This window comes from Microcaecilia unicolor, unplaced genomic scaffold, assembly GCF_901765095.1.
Source record: "Microcaecilia unicolor unplaced genomic scaffold, aMicUni1.1, whole genome shotgun sequence".
Lineage (NCBI taxonomy): Eukaryota > Metazoa > Chordata > Amphibia > Gymnophiona > Siphonopidae > Microcaecilia > Microcaecilia unicolor.
This window is the reverse complement of record NW_021963106.1, coordinates 1,587-16,769: the sequence shown is the minus strand read 5'-3', so window position 1 is coordinate 16,769 and position 15,183 is coordinate 1,587. Positions and strand designations below refer to the sequence as shown.

Below are 15,183 nucleotides of genomic sequence, written 5' to 3'. Positions count from 1 at the left end.
ATTTGGAATTCAGTATCTTAGCTAAAGAACGTCAGCGGATATCAAGTAGACCTTGAGGAATGTGGACACTGAGGGATACCACACTCTAATGACCGACAAGACGACAACCATCCTCCACACTTTAATTCACAAATAATCAAATGAAGATCAGATTATAAGTAGCTAACTGATATCTGTTGAGTGAAAAAACTAAAATCACATGCAGGACACATTTCAAGAGTTGAGGATTTTGGCACATGAGAAATTAAGGATATCTATTGTTCCCAGAAATTGAACTGTGGCACCAGAAAGTAATACATTTACATGGATAAGTCTCCTAATATATAAGGTTTTAGGTGTCATTTAAACTGCCTAGAAGTCCACTATGGATAATACGTGCAGTGTATAAGACATAGATAGCATATCATAGAATAACATTTATAGAACTGACCCATCTCCGAGAAAAAACTGCATTGGCTACCAAAGAACGTATCACCTTCAAAATCTGCACGACAGTTCATAGAATTATTTACGGCGAGGCACTGGGACGCATGACAGATCTCATCGACCTGCCAACCAGAAACACCACAAAATCAGCGCGATCATACCTAAACCTCCACTACCCAAGCAGTAAAGGACTCAAATACAAATCTACCTATGCATCCAGCTTTTCCTACTCAAGTGCACAACTATGCAACGCACTGCCAAAAGCAGTAAAAACTACGCTCTACCACCTAAAGTTCCAGAAAGTACTAAAAACAGACCTGTTCAGGAAAGCGTACCCCACCAACCCAACGTAAAAAATACCTGGCTACCTGCGACACAACATAACCAAAGATCGTAATGACATATCCTAACTCTTCCTCTCCCCCCAAATGTACCTAACATACATGTACCTCATTCTACTACAATCTCACCAGTATTCGTCCATACCTTGTATTTGTTCAGACCGGAATCGGCTAACGCCGTTAACAGTACTATGCAAGCCACATTGAGCCTGCAAAAAGGTGGGGAAATGTGGGATACAAAAGTAACAAATAAATAAATTAATCCTTCAAAAAGTGTGAAAGACAAAAATTGAACTCGGCGACAGGCATGCTAAGTACAGCAGCCACAAAGAAGGTTTAAGGACCTATCCTAGAAAAGAGATTTTAAAATACTGTAAATAATGCACAGGACGTACTCTATTTCAATGGAAAGGAAGTTCTAGAACAAGGAGGTCATAAGAGGCGTAAAGGGTGTAGAGTCAGGAATTAAACATGAGAAAATATTTCTTCATGGAATGGCCTCAAGAGTAAAAGGTGGAGGCAAAACAGTAAAAGAATCTTGAGAAAAGTGCAAAAATTCAAAAATCCCCAAACCCGCAGCACTAAAGGTACAAGTTCTCTACCAACATTTCTAGAACTTGAGGATACAGCTCTGGGATCATTTTCTGGGCTTTCAAAATGACAACAAGAGAAGATACAAATAATATTTGCCTGCTTTGGCCTTCTCTGGTGGTGACCTCCTTGTACACTGCTGCTGGGATAATGTCTTGTCATACTGGTGACACATGAATACAGCAACGTGAGACAGCCGCAGGGTTCAAAAGAATGCAGGGTCTAACCAGCGGTTCTCGGAGCCATTCCTCAAGACTCCAAATAGGTCTGGTATGCAAACAAAACCAGGTTTTTGGCACAGCTGAATGCCATCTCTCTCACTTGATTATATACTGTGGCTCTCCTGAACACCTCACTTATCTGGGGATGGGGTCGGGGTGGATTTTCTTGAGGACCAGGCTTTAGGGAGGGAAATACCAGAGCTGCTAAGATGAACCCAGTTAATATAACAGTGCTAAAACACACAGAGCCAGGATACCCAGCAAATGAGAGAAGCAAGGAGACTGTTAAAAAGTGGAAATACTGTTCAGAGATAATAAACTGAGCTTAGCCATCCAAATCTTCTTGAAACCAATAAATAAATTAATACATACATATGAAAATATATAAATATTTTTTTGTTATGGCCGATACCATATAAATTATAGCATTCTAATATACATGTATAATAAATAGAAAGAGGTGGTAATTGAATCTACCAACCACCTTTCGGTCAGCATTTTTCTCACATTTATGTTGTCTGCAAAACACAAGGGTAACATGCCCTGTCATCATTAAATTTGAGCAGCAGCTGATAAGATTTTATCAGTTCTAAACATGTGGCAATTTTAAAACTAGGTGCCAATATCTAGGTTGAAGTTAGCACATTCTATGGCTCTGCCAAATGTGGATTTCTTTGTGCAACATGCATTGCGTTCACGCGTCATGATCAGATATGCTCCAGCTTACTCAAATACTATAAATTCCACAGCATTTCAATAAAATCTTATATATGTTCAAAATATTTTTCTGCAGAATTACCTCAAATTGATACATATGACCTGTTAAAACACAGCAAAGTTATAAATAAAATCACTTATCTTCTTTCAGTCCTGTATGACTTCATTGTATGATCATCTTGCTTTCCATTGTAGCTAGGAAAGTTCTGCGAAGTTAGATTTGTTTGAAAAAAGGGTTTGTGAAGGTGGGGGGGGGGGGGGGGGGGATTCTGTTCTTGGCATGATGTACTAGGGACTGTCTCAATGCAAAAGCTAAGAAGCCAATGTACCGACCTGCCCCCTAGCTGCTCACAAGTACAGGCCTTCCAATTATGGTCAAGGTGTAACCTTGTGTTAATTAAAACCCAAGCCAACGTCCAACCACTGAAAAGTGCTCATATCAAGTTGCATTCAGCCTTTTGAACCTAGCAACCACCATACCAAAGGTGAAATGTCACGTTCATAGACTGGAATATTGCGAGCAAGATAATAAAATCACTTTTTAAACACCAATATGTTCCAATATTACATACAGTTAGTTCCAAGGATGCAATATATAACTGTGCAAATTTTCACGTGTCAGAACAGCAGGGTAGAATAGATAATTGGATCTCAGAGGGAGAAGATCCGGCCATGCACAACTGGTGCAGAGATATGGCATGGGGTGGGGGTGGGGAGTTACACTATTTCTGGTGTTTATTAATCAGACCACTCGTTTTCATCGAGTTCTGAGTCATCATCTGATTCGCTGTACTCTACCGCAATCCTGCGGGACAGAATAGTGGCCACATCGTTGCCAACTGGTTCCTTCTTGGCTTCCTGTTCCCGCTGCTCCTGGACTTTTCGGAGCTGGATGCCTAAATTGAGAACAAACACACAAAATATACCTTTAAGGTCAGCTACATTGACAGTGTACGTCTCACAATGTGATCTGCTCAGAATTTTTAGTCCTGATCAGGTTACAAGTACAAACTTCTGTGGTATACTAAAAGTAGCGCTTCTCAACCCTTTCCTAAAGGCACACTTAGCTAGTCAGGTTTTCAGGATTACCACAACTGGTGCATATAAGGTATCGGTGTATAAGGAAGACCCACTGCATGCAATACCCCTTATGCGTATTCATTGTGGTAACCGTGAAAACCTGGCTGGCTAGCCATGCCTTCAGGAGAGGTTGAAATAAAACTATACCATTTTTATGGGACTAACTTAATACATTTTTTAAATTATCTTTTGAGGTAGCCCCTTCATCTGATCGGGGCTACCTTCAAAACCTAATCAAAAAATGTATTAAGTTAGTCCAATAAAACGGTATCATCTTATTTTCTTTCTTCTATTTCTATTGATTACCTTTGGAAGTGGACAAACACGGCTATCCACATCTCTCTACTCAGGAGAGCTTAAGATGCACTTTACTAAATGAGACATTTTATTTATTTATTGCATTGTATCCCACATTTTCCCACCTATTTGCAGGCTCAATGTGGCTTACACTTTCCCGTCATGACTTATTGCCATTTCAGAGTACAGATACAATTGGTAATATATATAGAACATGGATGATATAATGAACAATCAGGTAAAAAAAGGGGAAAACCAAACAATTGGTATCACATATAGAAGATGGATTATTTAATAAAATTAGACGATAAGATATAGGGCGAAAACAATCCGATTGTTAAGTAAATGATGGAGAATTACGGTTCTAATTATGAGTCATTATGGTACGTCACGTTAAAGAGATGTATCTTCAGTGCTTTGCAGAAGTTGATTAGGTTGTGAATTATTTCAGGTCAAGTGGTAGAGAATTCCACAATTGCGAACTCAAGTATGAAAAGTTGGATGCATGTATTAGTCTATATTTAGACCTTTACAGCTGGGGAAGTGAAGATTTAGCAATGTGTGTGCTGATCTTTTAGCATTCCTGGGTGGTGGGTCAATAAGGGTCTAACAGGTAGGTCGGGGCATCACTGTGAAGTATTTATGCACCAGAGTGCATATTTGAAAGTTATACATTCTTTAAGAGGAAACCAATGTAAAATTTCTTGTGCCTGACTTAACTACCACTTTCGGTGATCTTTCACTCCAAACAATGCCTTCCACCCTTCCCTACAAAGTCCCCCTTTATCCTGCACACGTCTGCAGTGAGCCTACCACACCTTTTATTTATGTATTAACACATTTATATCCCACATTTTCCCCACTTAGTTGCAGCAGGGGCGTAGCCTTGGGTGGGCCTGCCACTTTTGCGGCCAGGCCGCCCAGCCTCTTCTGTCCACTCTCCCCGTCCGCGTGGTCTGCTTACTTTACTGCCCTTAAGCGCCGTTCTCCATCCAGCACCAGCGATTCACATAGCCAGCCTTCTGCCAGCGCGCGTCGTCGGGGCCTCTTCTCAGGCACGTCCCCGCCTAATCTGCAACTTCCTGCGTCCCACCTTTGCGGAAAACAGGAAGTTGCAGAGTAGGCGGGACGCGCCTGAGAAGAGGCTCCGATGACGCACGCTGGCAGAAGGCTGGCTTATGGGAATCACCGGTGCTGGAGGGAGAACGGCATTTCAGGTCAGTAAAAATGACCAGAACTGACCATGTGCACCACTACCTAACCCTATTAACAAAAGATCATGACCCGAGACATTAATTTATGTGTTCCTCTTTCTACCAATATACAGCTGTGCACTCACTGATTGACCCCTGAGGAAGGCTTTTTTAAAAGCCGAAACACGGACCGTGTAGGGTCAGAATAAAGTTTGTGTTTTGGAGCATCTTATCCTGGAATTCTGTTTGATCTCTTGGAGTTGTTCTTTTTTCCACTCCTTTCTGTGCCTTCCCGTACAGGCCCATGTTCGTGAATGTTGCCACGTCCTGCCCTCTTGTCCATAGAAAATGCATCACAGGAGCTCTAGTGATGCATTTGCTGTCAGGCAGAGGGTGGGACTTTGCAGCACGCTTGATTGCAGGCCTGTACAGGAAGGCCCCACATTGGAAAAGGTATGGAGGAAAGAAAGCAACCACATTGGGGGGGGGGGGGAAGGAGAAGAATATCTACCAGTTGCTGTCCAGAGGACTGGGGAGAGACCATGGGAGATGAAATGCTGGGCCGGTAAAAGGGAGGGGGGGATAGGTAGGAGAAGATGATGGCCACACAACAAAGTCGTCAGATGGGTGTGAAAACAGGATGAACTTATACGTAAGTATTTAAGAATTTCGTTTCACAATATTTTGGGGCTCTTTTAGACAGTTTTGCCCTCTCAGCCTCACAACATGGTGGTTTCTTGCCAACTGTAAGGCCAGTAAATCCAAATCATTTCAGCGTGGGGTGATCTGATTGGTTATTAGGCTGACATGGGGGCTCATTTTCAAAGCACTTAGCCTTCCAAAAGGTCCATAGAAACCTATGGAACTTTGGAAGGCTTAAGTGCTTTGAAAATATGCCTCATGGCCATGCAGCATCATATTTAACACCCAGATAATATATTACATTCCTTCCCTCATAACACTTGCAGCTTGCAATACTAGCTACGGGACTACAAATTCGCTGGAAGTACATGCGCACCCCTCCCATCATTGCTTGCTGGATTCTGTGCTTGCTTTACAGTGGTTAATAACAAATACCTCAATTAAGTGACGGAGGAGGAGTGGAGTAGCCGCCTAATGGTTAATGCAATGACCTGAGAACCTGGGGAAAGGGGTTCAATTCCCACTGCAGCTCCTTGCGACTCTTAACCCTCCTCTGCCCCCTGTACAAAAAACTTGTGAGCCCTCTAGGGACAGAGAAAGTACCGGCATATAATAAACATCAAGTCTATGACCCTCTACCTAAAGGCTGGCGATAATAAAGACAGGAACAGCTGCATCAATATATCTGAACAATGACAAGTCATTCAACCTCCAATAATATAAGCTCTACCGTGCTTTAATGATATTCTAAGAAAGGCCTTCAACCACCCCTTCGAATAGCAGCGAGCAGATCACTCCGGGCATCGCTCATGGGCATAAGAGGGATCTGAGGTTTCCGTGGTTCCACAGTCACAACTGGAGGGAGGCAGAATGAGCTGGGGAGGCACTAACAGTTGGAGGGCCGGGTGGAGGTGGAGGAGGGGGCAACAGGAGGGCCCAAGGGACCAGTCTGAGGAGACAGCAGAATATGGACAAGGAGGGGCAGGAGGTGGGGCGGGCGGATACGCCATGTGGGCCATTGAAGCCACTACACTTGGTGCCAGAGGTGAGGCGCAGAGATTGGGCTATCAAACGCAGTCTGAGCAGATGGTATCATTGGGGGCGGAGGTGGAGGTGCAGGTGGCACAAATACTCTACCATGGGCATCTGCTGGGTGCTAAAAGTGAAAAGAAACAAAAAAATTAGTGAAAACTTCAGGTCCCCTATTTACTTACCCAAAGGTTTAATGCAGATTACAAAAGAAATCCAAGGAGAGAAAATACTCCTTGAGATACAGTATAAAAAAAACAACAACATTTTTTTAAAAGCCTAATTTTGTTTTAAACAAGAAAGTTTGAAAGTTATGCTGTTACTGCCTTATGTTTATAGGATTCAAGTGTCTCAGGGGTGGATGGGAAGGGGCTGGAGGGAGGAGGAAGGCGAATTCCAGTATTTGTAGACACACGAAGTCCAGAGTTATTGGTCATACAGTTCAGTTTGTTAATTGCACAATGTTGTTCATATTCACTGGCTAATAAAGAAATGGATCGTTTGAGGTTTCACATTGGGGGGTGGGGTAGGGGGATAAAACGTTTAATGCTTGATGACATATTACCACAGCATGTATAATGATACCTAGGAGCAGTTATGGTTTTCAGTGTGCTTGTATTAATGGCTGTATAATACGTGCATTGTCATCAATAAAAAACGTTAAATCATAAACAAGGAAGTTTTTAAACAGTTTCCTAAAGTGAAATAGGAAAATCCCATCTGTATTTCGGCGGTAAAACATCCCCATTATTTAATGGCCTGAAATGGAGGCAATGAAGTAATTTCGATTCTGAATAGTCTTCACAGAAGGAAAATAAAAAAGCAAAACGTTCTTTGTGCAAAGAACTTCAAGTTGGAAAATGGGGAACAGAAGCCTACTGGGCCCAGTTCATGAAGTGCTCGAAATGTTACTGCTGAAGTAAAGAACATGCACTCACCTGCCCAGCATGTACGAATTTGATCAACACTGATTGGTAAAATGGAAATTAGAAGTGTATTTCTTCCCACCACAGCTCCTAGAAATTTCAGAATGGCTTTAAGCCAGTTTCCAGAGGTAAAATGTCTTTACAGAAGAAATAGGAGTGGCCTAGTGGTAGGGTGGTGGACTTTGGTCCTGGGAAACTGAGGAACTGAGTTCGATTCCCACCTCAGGCACAGGCAGCTCCTTGTGACTCTGGCAAGTCACTTAACCCTCCGCTGCCCCATGTAAGCCGCATTGAGCCTGCCATGAGTGGGAAAGCGCAGGGTACAAATGTAACAAAAATAAAATAGATACTATTGGAGATTCTAGTGGAATGTTGCTACTATTGGAGATTCTACATGGAATGTTGCTATTCCACTAGCAACATTCCATATAGAAGGCTGCGCAGGCTTCTGTTTCTGTGAGTCTGACGTCCTGCACGTACGTGCAGGACGTCAGACTCACAGAAGCAGAAGCCTGCGCAGCCACATGGTGATCTGCAGGGCCGCTTCCACTAGCAACATTCCATGTAGAATTTCAAATAGTAGCAACAGTGGAGGAGTGGCCTAGTGGTTAGGGTGGTGGACTTTGGTCCTGAGGAACTGAGTTCAATTCCCACTTCAGGCACAGGCAGCTCCTTGTGACTCTGGGCAAGTCACTTAACTCTCTATTGCCCCATGTAAGCCGCATTGAGCCTGCCATGAGTGGAAAGCGCAGGGTACAAATGTAACAAAAAAACAAAACAAAAAAAAAAATCTCCTCTCAAGCTGGTAAATGAAATGTGCATACCCAAGGCGATATTCAAACACAGGCATGCTTTTCTGAGGTAGGCTGTGAAAACTGTAAAACTGTTTACTGTTATTCTGCATGCTGTTTTACATTATTTAATTTGTAATTTTTCAGTTTGTCGTTTGCATTTCTTGTCTTTTCATTACATTTTATTCTTTAATTTTTTTAGGGCTGCATTTCAATTAAAATTTAACACCATTAATCACATGATTAAAGTCATGTTAATTATTTTTATTCCCACTGCAGCTGCTTGTGACTCTGGGCAATGGAGGGTTAAATGACTTGCCCAGAGTTTGGGGCGGGGGGGGGGGGGGGGGGGGGCGCATGGGTAACATCAACAGGCTTTTATTGTAGCATCTAAGGACAACGTAACCAGGAAATTATCTAATTGCTTTCATCATTCAATGCAACACTACCATCTGCACCAATTAATATAAACTGTAATTTGTTCATAATTACCAATAAACCAGAATAAGAAATCAGGATCAATGTAATCCCGACTGTTGACAATAGCCAGTTAATGAAGGTTGAAAAATGCTGGATTATTTGTTAAATTGTTAACTTGGGAGCTTTGCCAAACCCTCAGAACAGCAGGATTAGAGAGCAGCACCTGCAGGTTATCCAAATTGCAGAACGTGATAGGACCTATCCATGGTGCTGAACGATTCCTTTTAACTGACCTTATGCGTTTGCAATATTTAACTGCTAGACTCCCCCACCGAAACAGGACCTAATGTTACGTTTAGGTCACTAACATCATATATATCATTACCTTTCTTTGTTACACTTTGCAACATCTTGACATGGCATATTATAGATTTGTGGCTTACTAATTAATCACTACAAAGAAATCACGATTGAAGTATAAGAGGTGTAGTTTCAAAGCACTTAGACTTACAAAGTTCCACAGGTTACTCTGGGCTCATTTTCAAAAGAGAAAAACGTCCAAAAAAAAGTGGCATAAATCTGCATTTGGATGTTTCTCTCACATTTTTTCAGACAGGCCAATTTAGAAGAGTTAAACTATTTTGAAAACGGTCATTCAGATGTCTAGCCTGTAAAAAGTGGCAGATGCTCGTTGGAGTTTCTATGGGACATCACGTTGTAGAACTATACAGACACCTCTTTTGTCTGAAGGAAATTATCGGTCCACAGGGAGGCCAATAGTAAGAGTGATTTACCTGTGTAGATTAGCCATGGTGAAGGTGATAACCAGGGAAAAGGCATGCAAGGGTTTCCATTCTCGTGCAATTTTAGCTCAGTTAAGAGGGGCAACATTCCTATGGGTGTGTTTAGGTAGTGGGGGAATTAACAGTGTGCATGCATTACCATTTTCAACTGTGTGTGTGCTGAACTGCACAAAATCAGACACCTGCCCACATAGGAAATACTATCAAATGGTTCAAGTATTGTCCATGATGACACCTAGATGTTTTTCATGGGTGGTGACTCCTAAGTGGAATCTAGCATCAAGTAGCACTAATTGGGTTATTCTTCCCAATATGCACTTGTCCATCTTAAATCTAAACTGTTACGCTAAGACATGCCTACTTTCCTCCATAATATACTCCAATCATGGGTTCTCTGTTGGTGCTACATTTAGATGTACTCATATAGAATTGTCCTGCACTAGATTCTACAATGGCGCTGAAAAAACCCCCCAGCGTTTAGTGCTACTGTACACTTTACAGAATGGTGCCTAGTACCAGGGGCCGCAACTTTTAAGCATGACCATTTCCAACAATGAAACCTGGTGTAAATCCCCCAATGCGTAAATTAGGCGAAGATCCTATAATTGAATACAACGCGCATAATACATTTATGGATGCCCCCAACCCACCCATGCCCCTCCCATGGCCATGACCATGCCCCCTTTTCGGATCCACACACTAGAATTTACGTGCTCCTCTACAGAATACACATAAAAAGATGTGCGCATAAATTGTAATTATTGCCAAATAGGGTCGATAATTGCTTTACTGCCCAATTATTGGTGCCGATTTGCTCGTTAAGCAATTAAGTTATGACCACAACTCAAAGTGCCATATATAGAATCCAGAGAATGCACAATCTTGTAAGCAATTTTCACTACGAATCAAAATGGCACTCTGCTTTTTTTTTTATTCCTGGCCCCAAAGCTCTGGAACGACCTCTCCTCAGTCCTATCAGAACTTCATTCCCCCATTTCAAATCCCTTCCCAAGACACATCGCGTTGGTTGTTCACCACAGGCCCGGTACCTGCAAACGTCAGGATTCTCTGTGTAGGCCACTGCTCTCCAAATGCTCTTGTATGTCTGCTTCTGTCCTGTCCACCACTGGCATTTCTCTTCCTAATTTATATTTTATACTGTTTATTTACGTTGTAAACCACTGCAAACATTTTCTAGAAGTGGTGGAATATTAAGTACTCAAAATAGACATAAAATAGGGGACAGGACAGAAAAGTGTATGCACACCATACAACAGCACAGGATTACTCAATACGTTCTGCTCTCCTTAACCTACCCATCCTGGAGTTCTGTACTTTTAACCCTTAATTTCCTGGATACAAATGTTTCAACCGAGTCTCGGCACCAGTGAAACTGTGATAACGAAGCACCTGCAACTGTAGGGGTTTAAGGCTCTAGCTATTAGGTAATTCTCATTATGAAGACATATGAAAGCAGTTTGAAATCCATACCCATAGTCCTTCAGAATCTGAGGTCTTGGTCCATTCATGACGGTCTCTGGAGGATGTGGTATGTGCTGCTGTTGCATTCTGTTAAACTATTTTGGACGACTTCCTGCACCTGCGGGTCGGTAGCCATGTTCCTGCACCTGGGTAGCCATTATTAATTCCTTGTTTTCTGCCAAGTGTGGGACTGGAGCAACTATCTGCTGGGCAGAGTGATTGGGGCTGCCAGGGTAGGAATGATCTCCTATATCCGACACGTAAGACCTGTCACAAAGAACAGAAATATTGGCAGATGACAAAGAATTTGCTGAGGGTCTGACTGATAAATTGGGTTATCACACGATCAGTGAAAAATGTTTAATGAAATTAATCACACGCCAATACCCAGTTCCTTTTTCAAACCTATAAAAAGGTGAGAACCAGAACTAGTTACCTGCATGCACTTTGAAATATATTCGCTTTTAAAGCGCAAATTTACAAACATGATATTTTCCCCCTCGATCAGTGCATTTGGTCTTGAGTTGGATACACAGCTCAAGATGCGCGTCTAAATGAATAACCTCCTTGAGGTATAAAAATAAATTCTGCTGGGAGAATATCAGTTCGTAGCCTGCCTGCTGAATGTCACTCTTTGCTCGAGTACCTCAATCTAATACCAGACCTGATCAGTTACAAAGTGAAACAGAATGGAACCTCTCCCTTCCCAAATTCATGAAGCCCACAAATCCCGCTGGAGGATGCATGGATTCCCAGTCCCAGATATCTCCTGCAGAAACAGTTAAAAAAATGATCTTGACCTGGCTATGCTCATGCTCGAAACTAGGACTGGAGTGGTAGACGCACAAACGAACCCTGCCTCGTTAGGAGGGATCCTTTTCACACTTCCAGAAGCAGTTGGCAGGCAGATAGATAAATCAAGGAATGGCAGTTTAAAGACCTCAAAGTTAATATGACTAATTTATGTGCTCCTCTGCTTCAGTAGAGAGTACCCTGCAGCAGGAGGTTTTAATCAGAGGTAACTCACTGCACAGTCATGGTTACTGTTATTTAGAGATAAGGAATATACAGTAAAGAGTTACACTGACGTTCAACTGATTACAAAAGAATAGCACCATGCTCTATTACAACTATTTCATGGTATCTTCAAAAAGCGCACCTTGCACTTAATATCCTAATACGCTCGGCAAATTACAACTCATAAAACCTAACAGTGAAACAGGCCAAAAAGATGAAGAGTTGTACAGAAACCTGCCTATTGTCTGGGGACAGTGATCCCTCGGATGAGGCCCCATGATATGGAGATGGTGAGAACCTGTTATCTGGCCTGAATTCCTTATCATAGGCCATCATGTTCCACTCCAGCCGACGGTTTCGTGCCTTCCTTACTTTCTTCACTTCGCGAGTCGCATCTTCCACCAATCTCTGCTCCTACAGATAGACCACCCAAGGGGTACACATCTTTACCACCACATACAAGCACAGCTTACTTAAACTAAAGCCTTCCCAGAAAGTTACATTCACCACAACATGTTCTTATAACGGGGGTTTCCGTCACAAGGCCTGAAGAGGAAGACGGAAGAGGTTAGATCTCCCAACTAGGAGATATTTGCACTCTCGTTTTTTATGCCACCACCCAACAACCAAACCTTTGTTGAGAGAAGCTTTCTTCTCAGGAAGATATGAAGACCTTCCCATTTAATCACACTAACCCCTTTCTTTCCCTTTTCGTCGATCTGCTCCACCTCATGCTTCTTTACCTTTTGCCTCCGTTTCTCCTTCCTCTTATCTTCGGTTGCCTGCAGCATCTTCTCTTTCCATAGACTGAAGAAATACGAAGGATCTGTGTAGAATTTCAGGCCATCTTTCCTGTCATCCCTACAAAGATAGAAACAACACAACATACTTTACAAAGAAATGTCCAAAGGCTTAACCTGAAGGCACAGACCAACCACACATTCAGATAGATACCTAGGACAGAGCAACACAGTAGCTGATGGAACACAAATTTAAAAAAAAACATCTATCCCAGCTGCCACCTAGAGAAGCCTGACCCACTCCTTCTACAAGTCCATTTTTCTTGTCTTTCTTATTGGTTCTCTATTCTCCTTGATAAATATACAAGCTCCCACACTCAATCCAACAACCATCCTCATCTCCGAAGCTTGTAAATAAGTTAAAACAGCTACCAAAACTAGCAAAGTTGTCGCTTGAACACCCTCTGCCAGTAGCACTGATGAGTTGCAGCCTGCTGGTTTCAACCTGGCTAAGAAGAAACAAAACAGCGAAGATGACTGACAGGAACAAAAATAAATATAAAATAAAAAACAAGAATATATAGAAAACCATCAAATTTTAAAAATAATCATAAAATATGTATTTAAAATATAAATACATAAAAAAGTTAAAAAAAAATTACATAAAAAAAGATGACACTTTGGTAGTAAAAATTTAAAAAATAAGCTTTATTAGCCAAAAGATAGCAGGGAGAAAGGGACTCGACACAGCTGTGAGACGAGACGCTGCTCCGATCTTTTCCGCTTGACTTTGTTTCAAGTATGATTTAACGCTACAGTATCAGAAAAGAGACACATATATTCCCTTCTACAATTGGATAGAATTAGAAATCAGCATACGGTGAGAAGACTCCTGACGCAGGCCTGTACGACCGAAACACAGCTGTGTCGAGTCCCTTTCTCCCTATCTTTTTTTTCTGTTTTGTTACATTTGTACCCCGCGCTTTCCCACTCATGGCAGGCTCAATGCGGCTTACATATACAGGTACTTATTTGTACCTGGGGCAATGGAGGGTTAAGTGACTTGCCCAGAGTCACAAGGAGCTGCCTGTGCCTGAAGTGGGAATGGAACTCAGTTCCTCAGGACCAAAGTCCACCCCCTAACCACCAGGCCACTCCTCCACTGCTGCTACTATTTGAGCTTCTACATGGAATGTTGCTATTCCACTAGCAACATTCCATGTAGAAGTCGGCCCTTGCAGATCACCAATGTGGCCGCGCAGGCTTCTGCTTCTGTGAGTCTGACGTCCTGCACATACGTGCAGGACGTCAGACTCACAGAAGCAGAAGCCTGCGCAGCCTTCTACATGGAATGTTGCTAGTGGAATAGCAACATTCCATGTAGAATCTCAAATAGTAGCAGCATTCCATGTAGAATCTCCAATAGTATCTACTTTTTTTTGTTACATTTGTACCCTGCGCTTTCCCACTCATGGCAGGCTCAATGCGGCTTATATGGGGCAATGGAGGGTTAAGTGACTTGCCCAGAGTCACAAGGAGCTGCCTGTGCCTGAAGTGGGAATCGAACTCAGTTCCCCAGGACCAAAGTCCACCACCCTAACTACTAGGCCACTCCTTTTGGCTAATAAAGCTTATTTTTTAATTTTTACTACCAAAGTGTTGTCTTTTTTATGTAATTTTTTTACTTTTTTATGTATTTATATTTTAAAATACATATTTTATGATTATTTTTAAATTTGATGGTTTTCTATATATTCTTGTTTTTTATTTTTATATTTATTTTTGTTCCTGTCAGTCATCTTCGCTGTTTTGTTTCTTGCTGTTTTTCTTGCGAAGACTGGTTTCTCCCTGTTTTTGTTCAACCTGGCTAAGCCATCGCCTCTGGCGTGACTATACTCTGCCTCCTTTCTCTGCACCTGAATATTTGAGGGAATAATCATGAAAAAAGCTGTACTAGTCACTAGAGTCTCTAGTGTTCAATCAGGTTCTGAATGGGAGATAAACTCAGAGTATGAGTGCAACAGTGGTTTAAACCAGTATCACACAGTTCACGCTTTCCAAAAATACTAGGACTAGGGAGCATGCGATGAAACTACAGTGTAGTAAATTTAAAACAAATCGGAGAAAAGTTTTCTTCACCCAACGCGTAATTAAACTCTGGAATTCGTTGCTGGAGAAAGTGGTGAAGGCGGTTAGCTTAGCAGAGTTTAAAAAGGGGTTGGACGGTTTCCTAAAGGACAAGTCCATAAACCGCTACTAAATGGACTTGGGAAAAATCCACAATTCCAGGAATAACGTATAGAATGTTTGTATGTTTGGGAAGCTTGTCAGGTGCCCTTGGCCTGGATTGGCCGCTGTCGTGGACAGGATGCTGGGCTCGATGGACCCTTGGTCTTTTCCCAGTGTGGCATTACTTATGTACTTAGTTAATCTCAGGTATAGTCTGTCATGTTATGAGGGACTTCTC

The 15,183-nt window shown here is 42.1% G+C and overlaps 1 pseudogene; it reads right to left on the bottom strand.

Annotated features, from left to right (window-relative positions):
- Window positions 1–3,034: 3,034 nt before the first annotated feature.
- On the bottom strand, window positions 3,035–12,837 carry LOC115458939 (annotated as a pseudogene).
- Between the last annotated feature and the right edge of the window lie 2,346 nt (window positions 12,838–15,183).